At 44.3% G+C, this 24715-nt stretch overlaps 1 protein-coding gene across 4 annotated transcripts in view; it reads right to left on the bottom strand.

The window, feature by feature from the left end:
• PDE10A (phosphodiesterase 10A) overlaps window positions 1–24715 on the bottom strand; it is a 591886-nt gene that overhangs the window by 526670 nt on the left and 40501 nt on the right. The window lies entirely within an intron of this gene.

Below are 24715 nucleotides of genomic sequence, written 5' to 3'. Positions count from 1 at the left end.
TGTCACCAACACTGGTTGGAGCAGGGCAGAAGCATAGCTCATTCTTGACACTGCTTTCCTTATGTCCTGTATTTAATACATCCCAAGTCCTGTTGCCAGACTTCCCAGGAAAACTGAGGTAGGGTGAAGGAGTGAACAAGTTGGGGGTGGGTCCTGGTTTTGTAGAATTTTATAAGGAGCATTGGGTAAAGAGTTTGAATTTTCATTCTTGTGCATTGAGAACCCGCTGAAGAGTATTAATCAATGGAGTTTTATGTGGTTTGGGTTTTTTAAAAAATGTCTCTGGGGGCGCCTGGGTGGCTTGGTCAGTAAAGCGTCTGTCTTTGGCTCAGGTCATGGTCTCAGGGTCTTGGGACTGAGTCCTGAGTCTGGCTCCCTAAAAGCGGGAGCCTGCTTCTCTGTCTCCCTCTGCTGATCCCCTCCCCTGCTCATCCCCCCGCCCCTCTCTTGCAAATAAATAAAAAAGGTCTTTTTAAAAAAATGTCTCTGGCTTCTGCAACCACAATGGACAAGGAGACAGATCCCAGAAGGAAAGCGGACTTGAGTGGAAGATGAGTAGGCTGGCAGGTGTGGAGATGGAAAGCAGACTGATATGAGGAGTAAAGGCAACAGGATTTCTCTAAGATTTAGATGTGATTGGTATAGAAGGAAGAGAGATCAGAGGGGATGGCTAGTTTGAGTTGGAGATTGGTGTGCAAGACTGGAGAGCAAAAACCAATTAGAGGACAAAGTAAGAATTCTCCTTTGGCCATGTGAAGTTCAAAATTTCAGTGAGAGACATTCACATGGAAAAGTCCAGAAAGTTGTTGGATATCAGTCTGGTACTCACAGAAAATACAAAAGGTAGAGGTCAAACTTTGGAAATCACTTTCATAGAGATGATATTTAAAAACACAATCTTGGATGAAATTGCCCGGGGAGAAAGTGTGGCTACAGCCCTGGGTACTCCAACACCCAGCAGACAGAGGTTTGAGAATGCTAGGAAAGAGGAGGAAACAGGAGGTGTCCCAGGACCCAAGAGAAGAGTCCCCTCAGAGGAGGAAGAAGGGGGAAGCTCTGCTGAAATGCTGTCGAGGAGTCCAGAAGAGCCTGGAGCCGTGGCCCCTGGATTTGGGAGACAGAGACACTGGGAAGCTCCGAGAGGAGAGTTTTGTTGCATATAGAGATGGAAGGCTGAGGATGTGGGGATGAAAATGTCTGCCTCCGAGGGGAGCAGAGAAGCCAGGCAGCAGCTGGAGGTGACTGTGGGATTTTGGAGGATTGTTTTATTAAAGCCAGAAAACAATGTTTTATGTTGAGGAGCAGTGTTCTGTGTTGAGGTAAATGATCAAGTACAGGCAATAATTAGCTGCTGGGATACAGGGTAGTAACTGTAAGACAAAACCTTTGAGCAGAGAGAAGGCACAGGGTCCTGACCCCTTTGGAGGGGCCAGAGGGTCTCAACTGTCTTAACAGAAGGGACACTAAGGTGGGCACTTGCTGGGATGAGCACTGGGTGTTATTCTATATGTTGGCAAATTGAACACCAATAAAAAATAAATTTATAAAAAAAAAGAAAAAAACAAGGGGATGGAGGGACACTTCTGGCTGTGGATTGTGCAAGTTGGGGAAAAGATTGGCAAATCCCTGTGATAAATTCTATCCTAATACTGCAATAAACAATAAGGGGAGGTCATTGACCAAGAGTAAGGAAAACTTTCAGAATTAACTCATAATTGAAACTAACACCTAACTTTTGAGAACAGAAGATATGATGATTTACTTTAATTTTTCATAATAAAATCCCACTCCAAGTTTTGCCTATTTACAGTATCATTTTGGCTCCTGGTTCACAGAGAATCTCTTTAAGGAGACTCTCCCAGGTTTCTAGTTTCCTTGGATGGCAAGAGCCTCCTTGCTGGGAATTTGGGTTCTGGGAAAAGTTGCTTCTCCGTCTCCACAAAAGCTTCATCTTGACAGTTTGCTGGAATGTTGAGACAATGGAACACAAAAGTCTCAGCGTTGGCTCTGTCCAATTTGGAAGCCATGGAAGGAGCCACAGCCATTGGAAGGAAATTGAATTTTGTGGCTGGTGCTGGGGGCCTGACTCTTGCAGGACATACTGTCACTGAGCCCTCTGGTGAGGACAGTGCCACAGAGAGGAAAGGGAGAACTTGGGGAAGATGTCTTTCTATTAATCTAGGCTTTGAATTACTCTGTGGGTAGGTCTTGAGTTGACAGTGGGAGATGGTTGGGTGTGAAATTTTCCAAAGTTATAACAAATTTTTAGAGTCCCTCACTGTGTGGACACTACAGTTTCTGGCACCATAGGAAATGAATAGAAAATAGGCTCCTGGCTGTGTGCATATGGCTTCATGATAAAATCAGCTGAAGCAAATGGCCTGATGTTTTATAAAGGTCTGGGAGCAACATTAAGAAGTCATTTATAACTGGCTGCCCTGTGCCCCAGGCTATCCCACAAGGCCACGGCCTGCTTTTCTGGACTTGCACATGACTCTCAAGGCAGGGGCACAGCCCAAAGAGTGGGAGTTAGCCCCAGGGAGCTGTGTGGTGGACTCTCCTGGTATTGCAAAGACCTCACCTGAGAAGGACAGCAAAGCCCAAGGCTTGACCAAGGTTAATGGGAAGAGGCCAAAGCAGGAACTTGAAGCTTTGCTCCCCTTCCCCCACCATGGTATTTCTGAGATGGAGAGGTCCCATGTGCTCTAGAGAGTGCTAGTGGGTAGAGGTAGTCATGGTCAGAGGCCCATCCTCTTGCAGTCCCCTGCATATCTTTCTCCTATAGATAACTTCTTGCTCTGTGTGACTGGAAGCAGGCCTGAAACTCCCACTTGGGTGCCCCCCATCCAGCTAGGAATGGGTGGCTTTTTCAGATCTCTCAGCCCTGGAGTTTGTTCCAAGGGTCCCTCCCCTGTGTCTGCTCCTGGCATTCCGGGGTGAGCTCCTGGGGAATCTGTGTGGGAAGGATGCAGGTAGAAGAGTCAATAAATACATGTTGAGTGAATGATGTGATGCAATAGAACAACCCTATCTTGGATTGGGAGACGAAAAGACACAGCCAACGATGGCAGGGAAGACTCAGGAAAGTGTCGAAATCTGAGCAAGCAAGATGCTGGTGGTCAGGCCAGAACCCAGGCAGGGCTGAGCAGCGGGGATGCGCGTACATTCAGATCCCCTTGCTAAACAGATGGAAATGCTCTGATTGCTCATCAAGAGAGTCAAACTGCATCTAAGCAAACTGCTGACAAATTTGCTAAGTACAGTGCTTTCAGAGTGGAAGATTCACGAGGCACCTAATATATATATATATATATATATATATAGTGTGTGTGTGTGCACCAGCTTAAGAGCAATACTGTCAGAATAAAAATGATATTTGAAAGTTTCTTTTAATAACATCTTGAGGGGGGGCCTTTTTCCCTCTTTGGAAGTCTAATTTGATTCTGCAAAAGGGATGAAGCTTTAGTTCCTAGGACAATTAATGCACTTCCTCTGTTTCCTTGTTCCCATATACTAGTGGATCCTGCAACCGTACTGGAGTTAAAAATTGCAAAAAAAAAATTCTGAATGATGAGACTAAAATCTAACTCAAACTTAGACTGTTAACTCTTTAAAACTGAGGAAAAATAGTGCATATTTTGGCATCAGGCAGATCTGGATTGGAACTGCTAATCAGATGTCCCCACAATTCCATGCCTTGGTTTCATCACCTGAGAAATGAGAATCCTGCAGAGCTTGCATTATTAGAACATTGCAGCTAGGACCATACTCAACAAATGGCACATGCTCCAAAGTGGTGACTAACATAGACTATGCCTTTTCAGTTACCAAAAACAAAATAAAACAAAACGACTGTCTAATCCTGAGGTTATGAAAGCATTGTTAAGAATCACAGTGCTCTTAGAACTCAAAAATTCTTATAACTCCTAAAAACCCCAAACATCAACATACTTTCCTCCAAAACAGTACTTTTTTTTTAATGAAAACACATCTACCTTTTAATGGAGAAATGAAAAATACGATTGTGCTGTCCCCTGAGGCCTTCCAGGAGAGCGGGGTTTCCCCATATGGCATGCAAGGACCTTGTAGCAGAATTCCATCTGTTTCTCAGAATCACATGATTAATTTGTTTTTCCAAAAAGGACTTTAAAACCATAGAATTCCCTTAAATAAATAATCTTATTCTTTAGGTGAGACTTGATGGCCAATTCCTATGTGACCATAGAGACAAGACGTGGCATGGCCTCCAGGCTGCTAATTCTTTACTGTCAATGACACTAAGGCTGGGGCAGCTGGTAAACCAGACAAATAAAAACATGGAACAGAGAGACACAGGTCTATTAACATCCTTTCAAATGAGGCCTTGCTCACCTTCGGCTCCCTGACATGTGTGTTTCTATATCATGGTCACTCTTCATGTGTGGCTCACCCACCAGGTGCAGAGAACTGCCATTTGGGATGGGACATTTGTCTTGCCCTCCACATCTACACAGCCTAGATGGGATGTCATACCAGGAGAAAGTGTAACACTGGATGGGCATGATGACTGTCATGTGAGCAGGATTAGAGTCAGGGCTTGAAGAGCCCAGGAGAGGAGAACTCATTCTCAGGGTGCTATGAGAGGGGCTTTCAAAGGACAAGGCTGCGTGTGTTTTCTCTCGGCAGGTGTGGGCAGGGATCTGCCCTTCTACTTCCAAATGGTTCACCACTGGATCTTCTGGTGGGTGTGAAGATTATACACATACACACACACAGTCAATCCTCATTAGTCATGGATTCCATACTTGTGAATTTGCCTACTTGCTAAAATTTGTTTGTAAACCCCAAATCAGCACTTGTGGTGCTTTTGCTCATTTTTGAACACGTGCAGAGAGACAAAGTCTTTGAGTTTCTTTATGCACATGTTCCCAAGGAGGCTGAATGAGGCAGTGCTTTGCTTTCTTATTTCAGCTCTCATACTATAAATAAGTGCCCCTTATATGGTCTATTTAGCGCCACATATTCTACAGTTTGGGGCGGGATGCGTGGTGTTTGCCAAAGTGCTGTCCAGGGCTTTATAGAAAAAGTATATGTGTTAGAGAAGTTTTGTTCAGGCATGAGTTAGTATGCTGTTGGCCATGAGTTCAATGTTATGGAATCAACACTATATATTAAATAAGGTGTTTTTAATCAGAAACACACATAAAGTTTTACATTTATCAGTGGACAAAAATGTGTGAACAGAGGTTTGCAGAAAGCCAACCCTGCACTTCCCCTAGGAGCAATGGCCCAGTGTTCGCTAATTTCATGTTTGTGGTGACTTTATGAAACAGAACTACCATGAATGGTGAGTATTTACTACATACGTGGGTTTACATATATATGTCTATACATACACACACATCTATGTATGAATACATAAGCATGTATGAGGGGATATGGCATATGGCTTAAGTCACAATTTTAGGAAAGATCACTGGTATGATTCAATAACTTATAGTGTGAAACCAGCCATTTTAAGGGCATGGGAAACATGAGGTCAAAGAAACACATCAAGAGTCTGCATAAACTCAAATTCAGCATGAGACTTGCATGAGATATACCATCTGACATGTCTACACTTCTTTTGCGTAGGAGATTTTATATCTTTCTTTTAACAACTCTGACATCATTAGGCCTGTGGGAGTCTAAGACATGAGAGGTTTATTCAGTGTAGCAGGATGGTGATACTTTTCCAAAAATCTCAATATTCTAAATATTTTCAGTTTCACAAATTATTTATCTCCAAATAGTATATATTGACAATTTTTAAATGCTACTGTTTTCAACAAATGCCTGCCCCCTCTATACACACCCCTATGGGCCTACAGTCCAGAAAAAAGGAGGCTTTTCCAACTGTCAACATTTTGAAGCACTGTTATCACAGATTTGAGGTTCCCATAGCAACAGGTTCTATCGCCTAGGTGATAGTGATCTTATGATGTCACCAGTGAGCTAAACTAACTTGGAAAACAAGTGGAAATTTCCTCCTGGGTGTCCCCACATCTCAGGGTTGCCCTCCAAGGCTTACAGGGTGGAGGTACTGGGCACGGCTTCATGGAGAGTCATCAGGCCATTTCATCATCTTAATTCCAGGATCTGGCTGTTGAAGAATCATTAGCCTTCAAGGGTTCACAACACTCACCAAGCTGCCCCTTGTGTCACCCCATGCAGATTTCTTCCAGCTGCAGAACAGAGGCCAAAATGAAGACACGGCAGCTTGTGAGAGATACAGAACAGCGCCACGGAAGCATCAAGGGACAGGGCAAAATGGCAAGTGTCCAGTCGTGTTGTCACCCAACACAGGCAGCAGGGGCCACTGTGGGAAAACTTGATGAGTTGCATGAACCATACAAAACCACTGTTCCATTCAAATCACATGACAGCCAATTGCAGGAAGACACACCCAGCTCTGTGCCATTCTGTCTTTACTTCCGTGAGTGCGCAATGGCTTAAGGGGCAGTACCAGACATGTGACAAATGGGTAGGAGAGATGGCTATGCGAGCGTGGGACATCTTACTGTACGTGGAAGGCCTGAATCTTAGATTAGGAATGGGGGTTCCGTGCTACTCCCCACTTTGTCACAGCACCGCTTTGTTTGACTGTGCAGATGTGGGGCACGATGTAGAGAACAGAAGGGAAATTAGAGAATGGAATGCCATTCAGCTGGTTTCAAGGCACAAAAACACTCTCCTAATGTATATTTTGCTTCCCAAATAATCAAATATCATTTAGGCACTTTGTAATTAACCCGAAGGGGGCTTTTAACAAACAGCATGGAGTTCTAACTTGAAAATGTACAATTACAGAGTGTGTCCAAAACCAATTTTCTTTTGCAAAAGGAAAATGTGTCATCTGACTGCTTATTCATCTTACGAGTATTCAGCTGGAAGTGTGAGAACCCAAGGCCTGGCTGAGGAGGCCTGGTTTATCAGGCTGTCTACATATCAGTACGAACTGTGGCTGAGGGAGAAGACAAAAGAAGAGAAGGTAGCGTCCCTTCTCCCACACTGTAACGATTAAAAAATAATAACAGCAGCTTTAACAATATTTATGATCATAAAACAAGAAATAATTTGAGAATAAGACAAGAAAATACAATGAAATCCCAAAATCTGATTCAGAACATATATTCCATGTGAACGCTAGCATAATAGTCAGAAATCACAGAGGACTAGAGAGGGAGGGAAGGCCTTTCCACTCCTGCTGTAACTTTTCATTGTTCAGCCCACATTTTTCTCTATACTAAGAAGCAGCAACATGAAAGGATGAGGAAACACTGCCTCGTACAGAGCACTCCTCTCCCTTCGTGGTTTTCTGTTTCCGGTGACCTGGCCAGCCCTAGAAGCTGCTGCACTCAGAGCTTCCCATAAAAATGAGAAGGATACATGTGATGTCACTGGATCCTGTGGTCCAATGTGCTCTGACTTTGCTTTGCTAAAAGCCACAGTTACTGCTAAAAGCCTGGATCATGGCCATATGGATACTTCAAAGCTTCTTCAGCCTTCTTGCTTCTTTCCACGCTCCCATCAGTATGCTCAAACACTGGGATTCAAAGATGAGAGCATCACTGACAGTGTGATGATCATTATTTTTTATTCCTATTTTTGATTGACTTTCTGGAACAATTCGAAGTCTGAGTAACCCTGGATTTATAATATATGAGTCCCCTTTCTAAAAGATATTTAAATATGGAGGTATTCCTAAAAATGCTGAATCCAGCCATATCATCAGGGGTGAATACTGGCCTTTAAATTAAGATGTAGGGGCATCTGGGTGGCAGAGTCGATGAAACATCTGACTCTTGGTTTCAGCTCATGTTGTGATCTCACAATTGTGAGATCAAGCCCTGCATCAGGCTCCACTCTCAGTGGGGAGTCTGCTTGAGATTATCCCTCTCCCTCTGCCCCTCCTGCTTGTGTCCTCTCTCTAAAATAAATAAATACATCTTTAAAAAATAAATTAAGATGCAAACAGTAACAACTGATGAGTAATTACTTTTGTATAAAGTGGCTACGTTAGCATTGCTATGGAAACATTAATTCCGGACTGTATAGTGATTCCACTTTAAATATTGTAAAAAACAAAAAAAAAACAAAAAAAAAAACAAAACATCGTCAGCCATTGCCAGAACGAATGCCAGTTCCTAATCTGCAATCTGTAGATGCAAACATGTTTCTACCAGATTCACCAGTACCAAAAAGGTAAAATATCAGTCAGCATCATGAGATTCCATGACCTAATTCCAAGTTTGATTTCCACATGTTCTTTTCTGCCCTGGGTCAGTAAGTACTCAGATTCAAAAGTGGAATGTCAGGTCCAGTCTTATTGCATGGCCACACAACAGCCCAAACTAATGACAAAGGGGAAAAGAAAACATGGCTTTCCTTCCACCGCCACTTGGCTCAGATTCACGGGGACCCTGAACTTCCATTTGTACCAAGGGTGATGTTGCATGGCTCTTGATTCAAAGATCGTGAACAGAAACAAAACAAAACAAAACAAAACAAAACAAAACAAAAACCCCTGACTTCTGTTGGTCTTCAGCAATTACTAACAATTCTGTCTCTTTGGTAGAGTTGTCAAACAACTTAAATTTTCACTTGCTCTGTGTGGATGTGGACCAACCCGATTGTCATTACAATCAATTAAAACACGAACATCCTCTGTTAAGAGACACTGTCCGGTTCTGTCTCCACCACATGGGGATCTGCAAAGGGTCATCTCGTTCAAGTTCTGTGTTGGTGGGATATTCTCAGTTACGGGCAGCAGAATATCTGGTGAAAAATAGTTTAAATAACTTGAATTTGGTATTTCACATTTGAAGCCTGGGATTGGAAGCTTTCAAGGTTGACTAACTAAACAGCTGAAAATGTTAGGGCCCCCGGTTGGCTTTGCTGATATTCCTTCAGATTTCCTTCTTGATTGTATGACAGTGACCATAATTCCCAGCACCATGCTCAGCCCAGGAGAAGAGAGGGTCATGTCCCCCACCCTAAATCTCATTTTTGGGGGCCAGAGATGGGGGTGTCTTCCCAGCAGCCGTCTCCTGCCTCACAGGCGGGGGTGGGGGTTGCCAGGCCTATGCTGGACTATTGCTAACCCATGATGGGCTTAGATCAATTATGAATCAGCCCCTGGAGCAGAAGGCAGGCATCCATGGACCCAGGACACAGAGAGGTGAGAACATGGGCAAAGTTGGCATTCTGACAGCAGCATGGAAGCAGGGAGAAAGAATGGCTGTGGACATGTCTGCCACACACCCGGCACAATCACCACACATAGGAGGTGGTGATGTTCCAAGTCAGGTCAAGTCACATCGAGGAGTCAGGGCTTGGCCTCTGCAAGAATATGTCCATGTGCCACACCAAGGGCAGATCAACTGAAGGAAATAGAGGAGAGCCAGTGAGATGCTCGTATGTCATTTTAGCGGGACACATAGGATGTTGGAAGTGGGGCAAGTGCAGGTGCGGCCAGTGCCCAGCAAGTCATCCCCTTCCTCTTAGGCCTCACCATGATCAGAGTCAGCCCGTGCCCCGGCTTGTTAGCGTCACTTGGGCCTCTGGAGCCCAGGAGCCCAACATCCACGTGTGTGTGGGTTTGTGATGTTGGTTCCATCCACCCTTTTGATTTGTCTGCCTTCCCACCTGCTTTCTTGGCTTTCTGCCTCTTCCTCCTCATCCTCCAGTACATGCTCAGTAAGTACAAGAAGCCCATTGAGGGATCCCTGGGTGGCTCAGCAGTTTAGCGCCACCTTTGGTCCAGGTTATGATCCTGGAGTCCTGGGATCAAGTCCCACATCAGACTCCCTGCATGGAGCCTGCTTCTCCCTCTGCCTGTGTCTCTGCCTCTCTCTCTGTCTCTGATGAATAAAGAAGCCCATTGAAACTAATTCACTAATACTTCAAAAAGGGAAGCAATTGTGTAATCCAATAAGACCAGGATGGGCTAAGAAAATACAGAGTGACAAAGTAAATTTGAACACTGCATATTAGAACCTGTGAGCATTTTTTAACTACAATAGTCTCACCATGTATAGAATTCTCTGGAAGGTGGTCTTAAACATGGATGCACTCCTTTTAATAGCCTTTATTTTTTAGAGCAGTTTAGGTTTACAGCAAAGTCACGCAGAACGTACCGAGTCCCATCTATGCCCTGCCTCTACTCATGCACAGCATGTTCTTCAATTATCAATAAAATTGTTTGAATGATAAACTGATTTTTGCATTTAAACTATCTGCATTTGAAAAAAGATTTAAATATTCTATTTTTATGATGGACCTATAGTAAAACATAAAGCATGCTAATTTACATTTTTAAAACCAATTTGGCTTTGGTGTCAGATATTAGAAACCTATTTCCTACAAACATGCTAACTGCAATAATTTCCTGTCCACAGGCTTTTCTGAGCATCACAGGCGCTCCTTCCGGGGAGTCAGTGTGGGCACCTTGGAAGTGAATGACACTAATGAGTTACACAGACTCTCACATTCTCTGTATGGATGTGCTTGCCACCTTGTGATAAGTTACAGAGAATTGTTTTCAATGGCAGATGATGGAAAATCTGTTCCTACCAAACTGCAGAAGCGTGGATGAAAATCACATTCTTCTGGGAAGAATCACATTCTTCTGTACCCACAGATGTGGCAAATTGTCAAGGTTTAAAACACTGACTAGATTCTTGAGAAAAAACATGGAAAGATAAGGGAGTTCCTGAACCTTCCATAATAGCCCACGTTAATGATCACAACTTTTCTTTTGGCTATGCCAGTAAGTTTAAGTGGTTTGATGCCTGACTTCTCTGAATGGACCAGCTTCCTTAGATGGGAATCCGAGAGCCAGACTCTTGTCCCTGCCCACTTTCTTATTACAAAAGTGATGTTTCCCTACCTAGGGCAGGAACACACACATCATCTCTTGGAATGGGGCAGCCTGTGCAGACGCGCTGGGTCCTTCACTCAGGCCAGGTAAGTACAAGCATCATCAGTGACATGAGGCATAAGTGTGAAGGTTGTCCAGACAACACCCACCTAGAATGGCCTGGCCTATTCATATTAAGACTGAGTGGTTGTCCTACCATAGACCAAGTGTCTTCTGTCGTGATCTTTCCATTCTCTAGCAGACTAGGGGGGCAGCAGACTTCTGGAAGTGCCAAATAGTAAAGACTTTAGGCTTTGTGGGTCACATCACAGTCTTGGATCTCCGTCACACTCACATACTCTCCTCTTCCTCCTCTCCATCCTACCCCTCCTTCTCCTATTGACAATCCTTTGAGAATGCAGAGAATGCTGTTGGCAGCCCGTAAAGAAATAGTCCCTGGGCTGACTGACCTGCCATCTGCAGTTTGCCAACCCAGGCCAACCATCTTAAGCTATCTTTACAATCCTATTTTCAGAACTATAATCACTTAGTGGCTCTTCAACCTTACCTATCCAACATTCCTTGAACTTTATCATGCAGAGGGAAGCAAATATAATGTTCTAATAAAAGTGCAACCAGGCCAGAAATCCTGCTGTTGATAGTTTACAGAAACCTCATGGCAACGAGGAAACTACCCTGGTGATGCGTTGTTTACATGCCTCAAAGTCTCTGGTGTCTTTATAGGTTTGGCTCATATTGTTACACATCATTCTTTTCAATCATCGTAAAAGATGGCAACTAATCTGCAGTGGTCACATGCTACTGTCAGCTTTCTATCTATCTGGCAAACAGTTTTGGGATGCAGCCACACTCATCTGGTTGCATGTTGTCTGTGGCGGCTTCCATACCACAAAGGCACAGTTGAGTAGTTACAGTAGAGACTGTGTGACCCACAAAACCCAAAATACTTGCTGCCAGCCCTTTAAAAAAAAAGATTTATTTATTTATTTGAGAGAAAGAGAGTTCATGGGGAGAGGGGAGGGCAGAGGGAGACAGAAACGCAAGCAGATTCCATACTCAGTGTGGAGCCCAACTCAGGTCTCGAACTCACAACTCTGAGATCGTGACCTGAACCAAAGTCCAGAGTTGGACTCTCAACTGACTGAGCTACCCAGGCACCCCTACCACCAGCCCTTTGCAAGAAAAGTTTCCTGATCCCTGATCTAAACTATAAACCAGGTTCAAGGACATTTACTTATGTTTTTTCTGCTTTGTTACCTACCTGGACTCATGCATCCTCACACTCTTTCTTCCTTTCAATAACACTTATTGACAATCTTCTGTGTCTATGATCCTCTGATAGTCTGGAGGGAAGACCATGTTATAGAAAACCTTTACCTTCAAGAATGAGGCCCTTGGTCTTCTAACTCTGGAATAATTGTATTGAGCAACTACCAAAATGGTTATCTACCAGGGTTGGGTTCTTGTGTGCATGTACGTGCGCGCGCGCACACACACACACACACACACACACACACACAAATCTGCTTAGTACAGATTCCAGGACAAAAAGTCAACCACAGGCATGATCAACCTTTGTTATATTTTAAAATTGATTTAAGAAACTGTTTTTGCCGTTTCCATCCCTGTTTTCTGTGCTCATAACCTCTCAGTAATCTCTCATCTCGCTATGCCTACCATAATCTGAAATGTTTTTACTTGTGTATTTGTTAATTTACTTATTCTACACAGAACAATCTACTAGAACATATTCCATGGGTCAGGACTTTTGTCCTATGTCACTATATCCCCATCATTTGGGACAGTGCCTAGACCACAATCAGTGCTCAGTTATTATTAGTTAAATAAACACATTCTCAGAACACCAATAAGCACCTTCTCCAACCTCTGTGTGATCAAGATCTGCTTGGAGAAGGGAAACATACATGCCCACAGAAGACTCTGAAGGCTGACTTTGTCACTACTCTGGTCTTGAGTGCAGGCCCGTTCCTTCTGATAGGCGTTGCCAGGCATGACAAACCAACTCTTGGGGATAGAAAAGCCACATGGGGACCTGCTGGCACTGAAGTGTGCTGTACACATGGCCATTTCTCCACAAGAATGGCTGTGGATCTCCGATGTCCTCACTTTGTCTTTCCCAGCCCCTGCTTGCACACCTTGCCACTATTCTGGAATAGCTCCATCAGCTGAGAGGTAAGAGCCAAAGTAAGTAGGCTTCAGGTGCTGATAGATAGATAGAAACAGACTTAAATTTGGAGGCATTTAGTCCTAGATGATCAGATTAGAAAGCACAAAAAAGAACAACCTGGGGGTGGACCTGGGGGTGGTGGTGGTTTACTTATTCAACAAACACATATACAAAGGTATTCTGTGTTTGTCCATAGGTAGAATTCAGGAGGCCTTGTATTTTCTATTATTTATGTCTGTTTTTTCTCATTTTTCTTTCAAATATATATATATATATATATATATATATATATATATATATATATTAAATATATATATGCAGCGTGTTGCTGGGCTTGATCCCACCACCCTGAGATCATGACCTGAGCCAAAACTAAGAGTTGGATGCTCAATCAATTGAGCCACTCAGGTGCCCCCCATTTATATTATTCAAGAAGATAATATATATTGAGCAAACAGGATACACCAGGGAAAAAAATGACCACGATCAATGCCTTCAGGGAACTGAACATTCTAGAAGTTGAGGGTAAAAGTCAAATAATAAGAACAACACTATAAACTTAAAAATCACTTGCTATATTAGAGGTGATCATGCCATGGATAAAAGAACAGGATGAGGAAGAACAGGAAGAGAAATTTGGGGACTGCAGTTGAAGTGAATAGTGTCCTAGTTTAAATAGTGTAGTAATTTTCAGTTAGAAGGGTTACATTTGAGCCCAGGTTTTAAGGGGATGAGAGAATGATACATGGAGACTCCTGGGAAGGAATATTCCAGGTAAAAGGAATATCCAGTGCAATGGCCCTAAGAGAAGTGAGGGCTTGTGTGGTCACAGACCAACAGGGAAACCAGTTGGCCATAAGAGTGAGCCATGGAGTGAGCAGTAGGACTTAAGTTCAGAAAGGCAGGGGTAGATCGTGTGGGGCCTTGTGGCTCTTTGAGGGACATTGGCTTTTACTGTCAGTGAAATAAGGAGGATTGACAAGCTTTGTGTTGAGAAGCAAGACCTGACTTACATTGTAACAGGCTAGCTCTTGCCATTGTGCTGAGTTTGGACTGTAGGGAAGCAAGGGTAGAAGTGGGGGGGACCAGTTTAGAGGCAGTAAGCCAGGTGCAAGACGGCAGAGGATGGACCAGGGCAGTAGCAATGGGAGTCATGAGAAGTGGTAGGATTCCAGATGTATGTTGCAGGTTAAGTTACTACAATTTACTCAGTGGATCAGACATGGGATGTGAAAGAAAGAAAGGAGTTGAAGATTATTACAAGATTTTTGGTCTGAGCAACAAAGAGAGCTGAATTGCCATCAGCTGAGATAACGAAGACTGAAGCAAAGAAAGTTTGGGGCAGGAATGGGTCAAGGACTGAGATTTAGATATAGGAACTTGAAGTATATACTAGATACCCAGAAGGAGAGCAGAGAACCCAGATGCCAAGCATATATAGAAGTGTGGAGGTCAGGACAGAAGTCTGGACAAGAGATATAAATCTGGCAATTGTTACTGTGTAGATAATCATTTAATGCCAAGAGTTTGGGTAAAATCATTCAAGGAAGTAAGTACAGGTTGACAAGAAGACAGAGGAGTGAGTCTTGGGACATTTCCACATTAGGAGGTCTGGGATAGAGAAGGAGCAGTCAGGAGCCTGAGAAGACCAGTGAGTTTGGGAGAAAATCCAGCAGAGTGTGGAGTCCTGGGGCCGTGTGAAGAAAGTGCTGAGTGTTAGAGAGGGAGCCTGGGTGGGCTGGTCAGTGTCCAGGGTGTTGAAATAGAGCAAGAAGGAAGACGACTGGGACACCTGGGTGGCTCAGTGGTTGAACGTCTGCTTTTGGCTCAGTTCGTGATCCCAGGGTCCTGGGATTAAGTCCTGCATCTGGCTCCCCACAGCAAGTCTGCTTCTCCTCTGCCTGTGTCTCTGCCTCTCTCTATGTGTCTCTCATGAATAGATTAAAAAAGAAAAAGAAAAAAATGATCAAATTAGAAAATGGACAAAGATAGGAGCAGACATTTCATTCAAGAGGAGACACAGATGGCAAATAAGCCCACGAAAAGATGGTGGATATTATTCAGCATTAGGGCAATGCAGACACGAGTCACGGTGAGTCCTCACCACCCATCAGCTGGTTACCACCCAAAACCAGTGCCAACACCAAGTGCGGCAGGAATGCCAAGAGGCTGCATCATTCTCACATTGCTGGTGAGGATGTGAAATGGCACAGCCCCCCTAGAAAAGTTTCCCTGCTCCTTCCAGAACTAAACATTCACTTACCCTGTGACCCCAGCATCGCACTCCTGGGCATCTACTCCGGGGAGGCGGAGACTTAGGTTCACACCAGCACCTGCCCACCTACGGCCACAGCGGCTTTATCTGCGGTCATAAAAACACTAGCAGGGGCTCAGCTGTCCTCTCGTAGGTGAAGGGTCAACTGTGGCACGTCCACACTGCGGACTGCTCCTCAGCAGCAAACTCACAATGTGGGTGACGCTCCAGGGAACTGTGCCCAAAGAGCCAATTCCAAAGGCTGCATGCTAGAAGACCCCATTCCCAGAATGTTAGCGAAATGACAAACCTGTAGAGATGGAGAGCAGTCAGTAGTCATCAGACGGCGATGAGCCAGAAGGTGGGCGCTGGGCCAGAAGGGAGTCTTTGTGACACAGCTGTTCTGTATGCTGATTATCACAGGGGCCAAACAATTCTGCGTGTGTGAGTGAATGGCACTTGTGCACACACACAGATGAGTGCAGGTGAGCAAGGTGGGATTCTACTAATGCCAACCTCCTGGTGCCTCTGCCCCTGATGTCCACCTGCAGGACTTCCCTGCAGAGCGAAGTGAGGAAGGAACCAGCCACACGTCACTGACGTGTGATCCTGGACCTCAATCCAAGGCAGGACTGGAGGTTGTGTGAAGAGCCAGTTAGGCTAAGAAGGCACACACTTCTTGCTTGGAGCTAAACCCATCCCTTCTTATCTTGCAAAAGACACCCTGTAGCTATATTAATCTGGAACTAAGTGTGCATGTGTCATTGAGTGTTGAGAAAGCCATCCCATTTTGACTCCTTCCATAGTATTTGTGTCAACATCCAAATAGTTCTTAAATGCAAAAGTTCTATATTAAATGGAAAAGTCACACAAAAAAGTCTGACCTTTAAAAAACTCAAGAGTTTGCAGTTAATTTGGAAATCCTGGCCGTGAGTCTGGACACACCCTATGTTCACACTCTCCCTGCAGGTCCCTGCACCAGAGACAGGAAAGAGAAAAGCAAGCCGGGCTCCCAGCCCCTGGCAATTAGAGCACAGCATCCAACCCGAGAAGAATCAGACTTTCCACATAATCCCACCCAGTGCTAAATATCCACGGCATGTCATACAGACTCCGCTCTCCTTGTCCTCAAATGACTTCATTGGTCATTGCAAAGATCTTTCAACATCAGAGCTACCGAGAATAACTCTGTTTTCTAATTAAGATCTTCTACCTAACATCAAAGAGGATTTAATTGTCTAACAGAAATCTGTTGCATTTCTACAGATGTTGTAGTTGCATAAAATAGCTTGGCCAGGGTGGGAGAAAGGTTGTCGGATTTTTGTTCAACCACTAGCTGCCGAACAAATTTATTAGAGGTTTACTAAGCTCCTCCAAACAGTATGGGCCAGCAGTTACGTGACCAGGAATTCAGCATAAGAACATCCTTGAAGATGCCATTAAAGATTCAGCCATAAGAATTTTTGTCACCCTACTCTTAGAAATAGCTAAAAGTCTACAATAGAAGATGGGTTAAATAAGTTATTGACGTTTATGTATTAAAATTACAGTATAAAAGTATTTTGAAATTACAGTAAAACATTATTTTTGAAAAGATACAAATGTTTAAATGACTAGATGCAAGAGGTTTGAAGAACATATGCAAAGGTATTCAATATACTGGCCTGTGGGTAGAAACCAGGAGACCTTGTATTTTCTCCTATTTGTGTCTGTATTTTCTCATTTTTCTTTCATTCATATTATTAAGGAGGACAATTTATATTTATTAATTATATTAATTATATTTTATTATGTGCAAAATATGCACTCATATATATATTATTGTATTTATACAATAATATATAATTTGTATGTAGCATTTAAAAATATGGTTACTATTTTTATATAACTATATATATGTAATACGTATCATGTACGCAAAATTAGTACATTGAGGCTCTAGCCACATCATGCTCAGACATAGGTACACAAGACGAAGCCCAAGGCACAGGTGTGCATTCTTACAGACACTTGAATAGAGGTCTTCTGTAAGTCAGAAATGAGACCTCAAAGATACTCTGCATGAGCTTCATTCTTTTTTTTCCTTTTTTAAAATTTATTTATTTATTTTTTAATTGGAGTTCAATTTGCCAACATATAGCATAACACCCAGTGCTCATCCCATCAAGTGCCCCCCTCAGTGCACGTCACCCAGGCACCCCCACCCCCCGCCCACCTCCCTTTCCACCACCCCTTGTTCTTTTCCCAGAGTTAGGAGTCTATGAGCTTCATTCTTACTTGAACTATGTACAGATCTATTGGAGGATTAGACTTAATAGGCCTCAAGGAATTTAACAGAGCCCTAGAGAAGACTAGGTTATACAGGGTTTCCACAGAACCTTCTGGAAGCCACTATGCAGAGTCTGAGTGAGCCGTCAGGCTAGCAAGTGCTTGGACACCCGCCATCTAACTGGCCGAGCACAGAGCAGTAAATAGCTCCCACTCCCTTGTGACTTACAGGTGCCCCCGAAACCTGGTCATCCTGCTAGAATGAAAGAATGGAGGTGTTTTCAGGAGGGTTCAAGAGGGAACAGGGGGATCTCTTGCCCAGCACTCACTCTGCAGGGAAAGAGTGCAAGCAGGTCTTCGTGTTTGAGAGCTGGCAGTGCCAGCACCCCGTGGTGTTGGTCAGGGGGATTCCGGCCATCACTGGCTCTCTCAAATTCACTCTCAACAGACACTTGTGGGGCACCTTCTCCTAAGTGTTGGGAACTAAGGTAGGCCCTGGGTCCCCCAAGGGGCATGCGCTTTTCCCTCAACGAACAACTACTCAGACACTAGGCACTGAGTGTCCAGAAATGTATTTGGGGAACAGAGGAGGAGCAGATGGGGAGCTTCTGGGTGAGGAGCTGCTGGCCCAGTCCTGTTGGCATCACCGAAGAATTCAGGAGCGGAGCAGGTCCGTCTGGTTTCCAACCTGAACTCTTCCTCCGAAGGTGTGTGTCCTTCATCAAGTGAACGGCCTCTTTGAGTCTCTGGTTCTTCTTCTAGCAGGGAAATGATCCATCCCTCATGGGAGGCCGTTGGGAAGATGACAGTAACTCCCGTGCATCAAATCCATGCACACGCTGGTCAGTGACCAAGAAATCATTTCCACCCACAGCTTTCCTCCACTTATGTATTCAAGAACTATTTGTAAGGCACTTGGTGTACAAAAAAAAAAAAAAAAAAAAGATTGGAAACGAGCGTTCTTAAAGCACTAAGCAGCTTCCACCCCTATTGATTAGGTTTGCTGATGGCACTGGAAGGATCTGGAAACTGAGAAGTATTCAGGATAAAACGCACGCCTTCTCCCTCTCACATTTTTTTGTTTCTGGGAAGGGCAGAGTGGATACTGATCCGAGGAAGATTATTTTTTTCTTGCCCTGGCATTCTGGATAAGTTCCACGTTTTCCCCCATGGAATTACGCAGACGTTTCTTTAAAGTGCGGCCAGAAACATTCCGACACCTCGTGTCTAGGCATGCTGCTCCTGGCGCCGGGGCGACTCTGACACCGTCCAGTGTAGCAGCCCTCCTGGGAGCAGGGACGTGGGCATGTGCCTGAGTGTGCTCTTAGAAAATCACAGAATCAAAATATCCTTGTTTGGCAGGATCCATTACTACCAGCTTTGGATAAATATCTGTAACTTCAGGTCCCAGCGCCATCCTAGTGGCCTTGCTCCCAGGAAAGTCTGATCTAACACATTTAAGAATGAATATTTCCAGATTGGAAGGAGAGAAAATATCTCATGAGCCAAATATGGCCAACCAAGAGTCATTTCCCTGATTACACAGAGGGAAAAACACACTGTTCTATGTCGCCATTCAGGGACCCAACACCCCAACTCCGTGGGTGTCATGCCCGAGAGTCTCTGCAGCCCCAGCAGGGGACAAAAGAGCATAGTGGGGCCACGGTGGACAGCTTCCCGGGTGGGACCCAGAAGCAGCTCCCCTTCCATAGGCCAGCACCCAGTCACCAGCCGGCCCCGCCCCCATAGGGAGACTGGGAAATGCCTGGCTTTGCGTCCTGGAAGACTGGATTGTGCATCCAACTGGAGTTTGTTGGACAGTGTAGGGTCTCTGCCAAAGTCGGCCTGGTGTGCTCTAACCGAGTCACCCATAAACCTAATTCCCTCTTATCATTCAGGTCGCAGAGAAACACCTGTCACCTCCTCTCAGAAGCCCATGTAACAACCCCTCACCTTACCTTCTATTATGTTTTTTGTAATAGTCCTCGCTACCTGAAATGATCTTTCTTATTTACTTGTTTCACTGGTTCATTATCGGTCCCTTATTTCCACCCGCTGGCCAGGCTCCCCGTTCTTACAAAAGCCGACCTTCTGTCTTACTAATCAAGAAAAGTGTCTGCTGTACGGTAAATGTTCTGTAATCACTGTCGGAACACATACAAGGAGGGGGGCTGAGTCCATACTGATACTAAGACAAGCACACCCGTTACCGTAGGCAATACGCACCCAGTCAGCAGGAAGAGGATTTGCAAACAGAAGTCTGATCATGTCACATCCCTCCCGAAAAGCTCATGAATAGTGTCCCCTGGCCGGTAACAAGTGGGGCAAGTCCAGACTCAGAGACATGCCTGTGGTCTGCAGCCCTTGGTAATGTGACCCCACGTAACAGGTATCTGTTGAACACCTACTTTGTGCCAGGCACTGAGCTGCGTCTTTTGAAGGGCATGGTGGGCGAATCAGATAAGCAAACAGGCAGTTACAAAACTGTGTTACACGTGCCATGTGAGAGACAACAGGGCTTGTATGGAACACACAGGAAGCCAGTTTCATTCCTGCCTCCCCCAGAAACTTCCTCTTTATTACAGCTGAGTGGAACCTGCCTGCTGCTCGACAGGCCGCTGTTTCACACCTCCAGCTACGGGCTTTGCACGCTCTCTCTATACCTAAAATCTCTTTTCTTCCCTACCGACCCCTTGACACTCATTTGAGATGTTGCCTCTTCTCTGAGCCATTCACGATTTCCTCATGGAAAGTAGGTTGCTTCCTCCTCTCTGCTCCTGTATCCCAACACACACTTACGAAAATCTTTCTTGTGTTGCATTGTAACTACACACTTAGTGTCTCCTTCATACTAGACGGTGGGTTCCTTTAAGAAAGAAACAAAAAAAAAAGGAAAGAAAGAAAGAAAGAAAGAAAGAAAGAAAGAAAGAAAGAAAGAAACTAAATCCTATGTAGCTTTTTAAGCACCTTACATGGTACCCAGCAAATAGCCCCGAGCCACTGTTTAATGAATTCGGATATTACTGGGGAATCCTGGTTTTTCTCCTGTCAGCATTGGTAGGGATAAAGGACTTAGCATAAATAGATCTTTGCTATTAATTCCCGAAAATAGGTATGTGTCGACTGCCAAGGGAAGAATATATTAAAAAATAAAGCATCACTGTCCATTTATTATGTACATTTATGCAAACTCACGTGGGAGGCAGAGACTGGCACTCCATTTAAAAATATGAAGACGTGCACCCGAGGAAGATCTCCATGGTTAAAGAAGTGTCAACAGAACGCCTCTTTGTTCTTGTAGCCCAGACTTGACGGAGTGTACAGATTTTTCAGTACACTTTTAGGCTAACATGTATATAGGAAAAATGTATATGCAACAAACATTCAAAAACTCCATGTGACATTCTAGACTAAGCACGCAGGGTGAAACCCCAGCTTATATTCCCAGTGCTGTGGGCAGGAACTCCGAAGCAGGACGGCGGCTTAGCAGGAAACACAGGGCATGCAGAGCCCAGCAAGAGGGCGCTACGATCATGAACCCTGGGGCGCAGGCAAAGCTCCACCTGGCAATTTCTCATGCTGAAATATCAATTGCCTTCTCTGAATAATTCTTGTCACCTCATTGTTCCGGGGTCTTGAGCTTCAGCCAAATGGTGAAACCCGAACATCCACTGCTTGGAGTTGGAATGTGATACTTTTGCCTGGAATTGTGGCTTCATTCCCTCAACTTGTCTACACCATCTATTTTTCACCACTAGGGACCCAAAAATGACTCAGGGTGCATCTTTCTCCATAATCTTTATTTTTTTTTCTTTGCCTCGCTTTTCTAATTAATTCTGCATTTATTATGATTACATCTTGCTTTACTGCCTGTCTCTCTGAATGGCCATAAACCAGTGGCCACTGAAACATAACGCTTCTCTAGAAGCACAGAAGACAGACCGTACAGGAATCCTGCTTTCCCGGCTGCTCAGCCAGCTCTTGGGAGCGCAGGACTGCCATGGGGGGGGCTCTCACTCTACCCTTCATTCTCCACAATGACACACTACTGCTTCACAATGAGGTGTGAGGTCCAAAACCCATAAGTAGGACAAAATAGCAACAACAATAAATAATAATACCTTGTTTTTGTATATAAACTTCAGTTTGAGGAACATTTTCACATACATGGTCACATTTTAGAGTCACACATCCCATGAGGTAGACGGAAGGCAGTATTCTCTCCATTATGTTGAAGTGGGAAATATTTAAGTGTCTGCCTTTGGCTCAGGTCATGATCTCAGGGTCCTGGGATCGAGTCCTTTGTTGGGATCCCTGCTCAGCGAGGAGTCTGCTTCTCCCTCTGCCTTTGCTCAGGCTCTCATTCTCTCTTGAACAAATACAAAATTTTTTAAAAAATAAATAAAGTGGGAAACATGTATCCAAGTGACTTCCCCAAGGTTTAAGAAGGGGACAAGTTTGAAACTCAGGGAGATTCCTGTGTCAGGAACTGCTCCCATGAAGCTGCAGCGATAGATAAGATGCCATTTCTTCCCTGAGGAAGCTCACCATCTAGTGGCGAATGCAGACTCGTACATCCTCAAGCACAGAACTATGCAGAGGGCCTGGGGAAAGGAGCTCCAGCAAGAGAGGCCTGGGGAAGGCTGTGCAAGTCAGGCCATGTCTGGGTTGCTTCTTTGAAGAATGAGAAGACTGCAAGTAGACAAGGGAAGGGGGGAAGGATGAGGGGAAGTGGTTCCAAAGGAAGAAAAAGTGTGTGCAAAGGTCCAGAGACATCAGTGCACTGAGGGTATGTGTGCATGTGAGAGATGGGGAGGAGGCTGCTGGAAAGCAGGTGGGGTAGATGACAAAAGGCATTGTTTTGATGTGCAGCCTTGTAGTCAATGCACAGCCACTGACAGGTTGAACCAGGAGAAAGCCAGGGATTGAATGTGAATTCGGAACTCTTGGCAGTAGAGAGGCGACGGGCCTGTAGGAGATTGGCAAGATGCCCAAGCAGAAGATGAGTCTGATCTAAATGGAGGCAAGGATGTTGGGAATGGGGGGCAGGGGGTGTTTGAGAGATACTCCTATGGCAGAAAAATGGTGGGTGCGGGGTTATTTGAACATAGGTAATGGGTGAGAGCAAGAAATCAGGAAGGCTTCCAGATTTTCAGCTTATAAATGTCGGAGGATGGTAATACTTTTAATACAAGAAGAAAAAAAATGGATGGATTGGTTAGGGGGTGAGTGCGGAGAGGAGGAAGGATCAAGCATTTGGTTTTGAGCAATTCTAGAGGAATGAGCCCTTGGCATGTCAGATGGAACTCGTGGGTTTGAGCTGGGGATACACCAATGGAGATTAAACAAAGTACATCCAGGAATGGATGTGAGCCATGGAGAGAACATAGGGTAAGAGGTAACAGATACAAAGGGCCCTGAACATCACTTTCATTTAATAGACAGGCAGAGTAGAGGGAGTTAATGAATGCACAGAAAGAGAACAAGAGAGAGTGAGGTCAAGCGATCCAAGAAGTATTTCTGAGAAGGGAGGAGGAAAAAGAGATGGTCACAAGGATCAACACCTGGGGCATCTGCTAGATGATCTGCATCCCTGGTCCACAGTGTGGACACACAGGATGTAGGTTGAGGAGTGAACGCAAATGATCGGGGATGAGGAGATCTGGACATGAAAGGAGAGGGACAATGCAAGAGAACAGTTCTCTAGTTCTGCTGTGGGAGTGAGATTTGATCATGTTGGCAAACTGAGGAAAAGAAGGGGTAGAGATGGATGAGCAAGGATGGTGGGAGGGGGCTTGATATGTCCCAGGATCCTCCCTTTCAACCCAGCAGTGCTACTCAGTCCTACTCTTCCAAGGTTGGTTTCTCCAGACCTCTTCTGCCTAGAGTGGGTTGAGGGGAGCAAGATCCTGGCTGTGATCGCAGAGCTGGTTTTTTTTAATCAGGGGTGAACACAGATCGCATTTTCAGAGGACAGCTTGTACAAATTTCAGAGGACTCCTTACTTACGCTGGACCAAAGTCCTATCCACCTAAGGGGTGACTGTGATTTCCTTGGCCCCCATGGGTGCCCCTGTGCAGCATCCCTGAGGTCCACCCCCCCAAGCCACCCACCACTTCTTTAACCCTCAGTACAGAGGGTCCAGGAGGTGCCCTCTTGAGAACTGATAAGACTTTTACTTGTCTTTTTTTTTTTTGCCACAGTACAAGATAAGAAGGCATCAGCTAACATATTTTATTAACTGTCTCTTTTCCTCTTCGACCTCGCTTCTATTAATTCACTAAGTAACTTTTCTCCTAAGCCATTCCAATGATGAGATTTTCACATTCTCTTAAAACAACTCTGCATTGGAACGTGTTACCATATTGCACCCAAAATAAGCTGACATATTTTTTTAAATGCCCTTAATAGATCCTTTCTTTTTTTTTTTTTTAATGTCTCTGAACAACATTTTCCCACAACTTATGAAAGAAATGTTTATTAGAAGAGTGGGCCCAGTACATGTCTAGACATCATTACAGGCGCTCCAGTGCTTGGCACATAGTAGGACTCAATAAATATTTGTTGAATGAATGAAGACCCAATAGTTAACCATCCAATGAGAGAATAGCAAACAGTTGTTTTGGCAAACAGATAAAAACAGGCTGAGAATGAGCCACTGTCAGTTCCACAAAGCCTGTTGTCAAGAGCAGCAAATCACAATTAAAAAAAAAAAAAAACATTACTCAAGTTCTATAAACAGGATATAATTAAGAATTTACTTGCTCTAAGCCAAACTGGCCTTTTAATAAAAGCTAATCAAAACAGTCTTGCTAATTTCAGACATTTTTACCTGTCAAAGCCTAAATTCAGAACCCTACAAACCAGCTTTGGATGTACAAAATAATGCTGCCTAATCTCACCCCACAAAATGGGGTGTCTGTTAAAAATCCAGACAGCTGCACAGATCCCACACCAGAGAAAGGTCATGTATTAGTCTCTCTCTCTCTTCTTTTCTCTCCGCAAAGACTTCAGAAGTCAAAAACTGGACCAGAAATATCAAAAGTCTCAATATATTACATTCTACCCACCCCTACCCCCAACCAGTCAAGAACCCTTGTCAACT

This window comes from Vulpes vulpes, chromosome 1, assembly GCF_048418805.1.
Source record: "Vulpes vulpes isolate BD-2025 chromosome 1, VulVul3, whole genome shotgun sequence".
In the NCBI taxonomy this organism is placed as follows: Eukaryota; Metazoa; Chordata; class Mammalia; order Carnivora; family Canidae; genus Vulpes; species Vulpes vulpes.
Note: the sequence above shows the minus strand (reverse complement) of the source record. Positions and strands in the feature narration are given on the sequence as shown.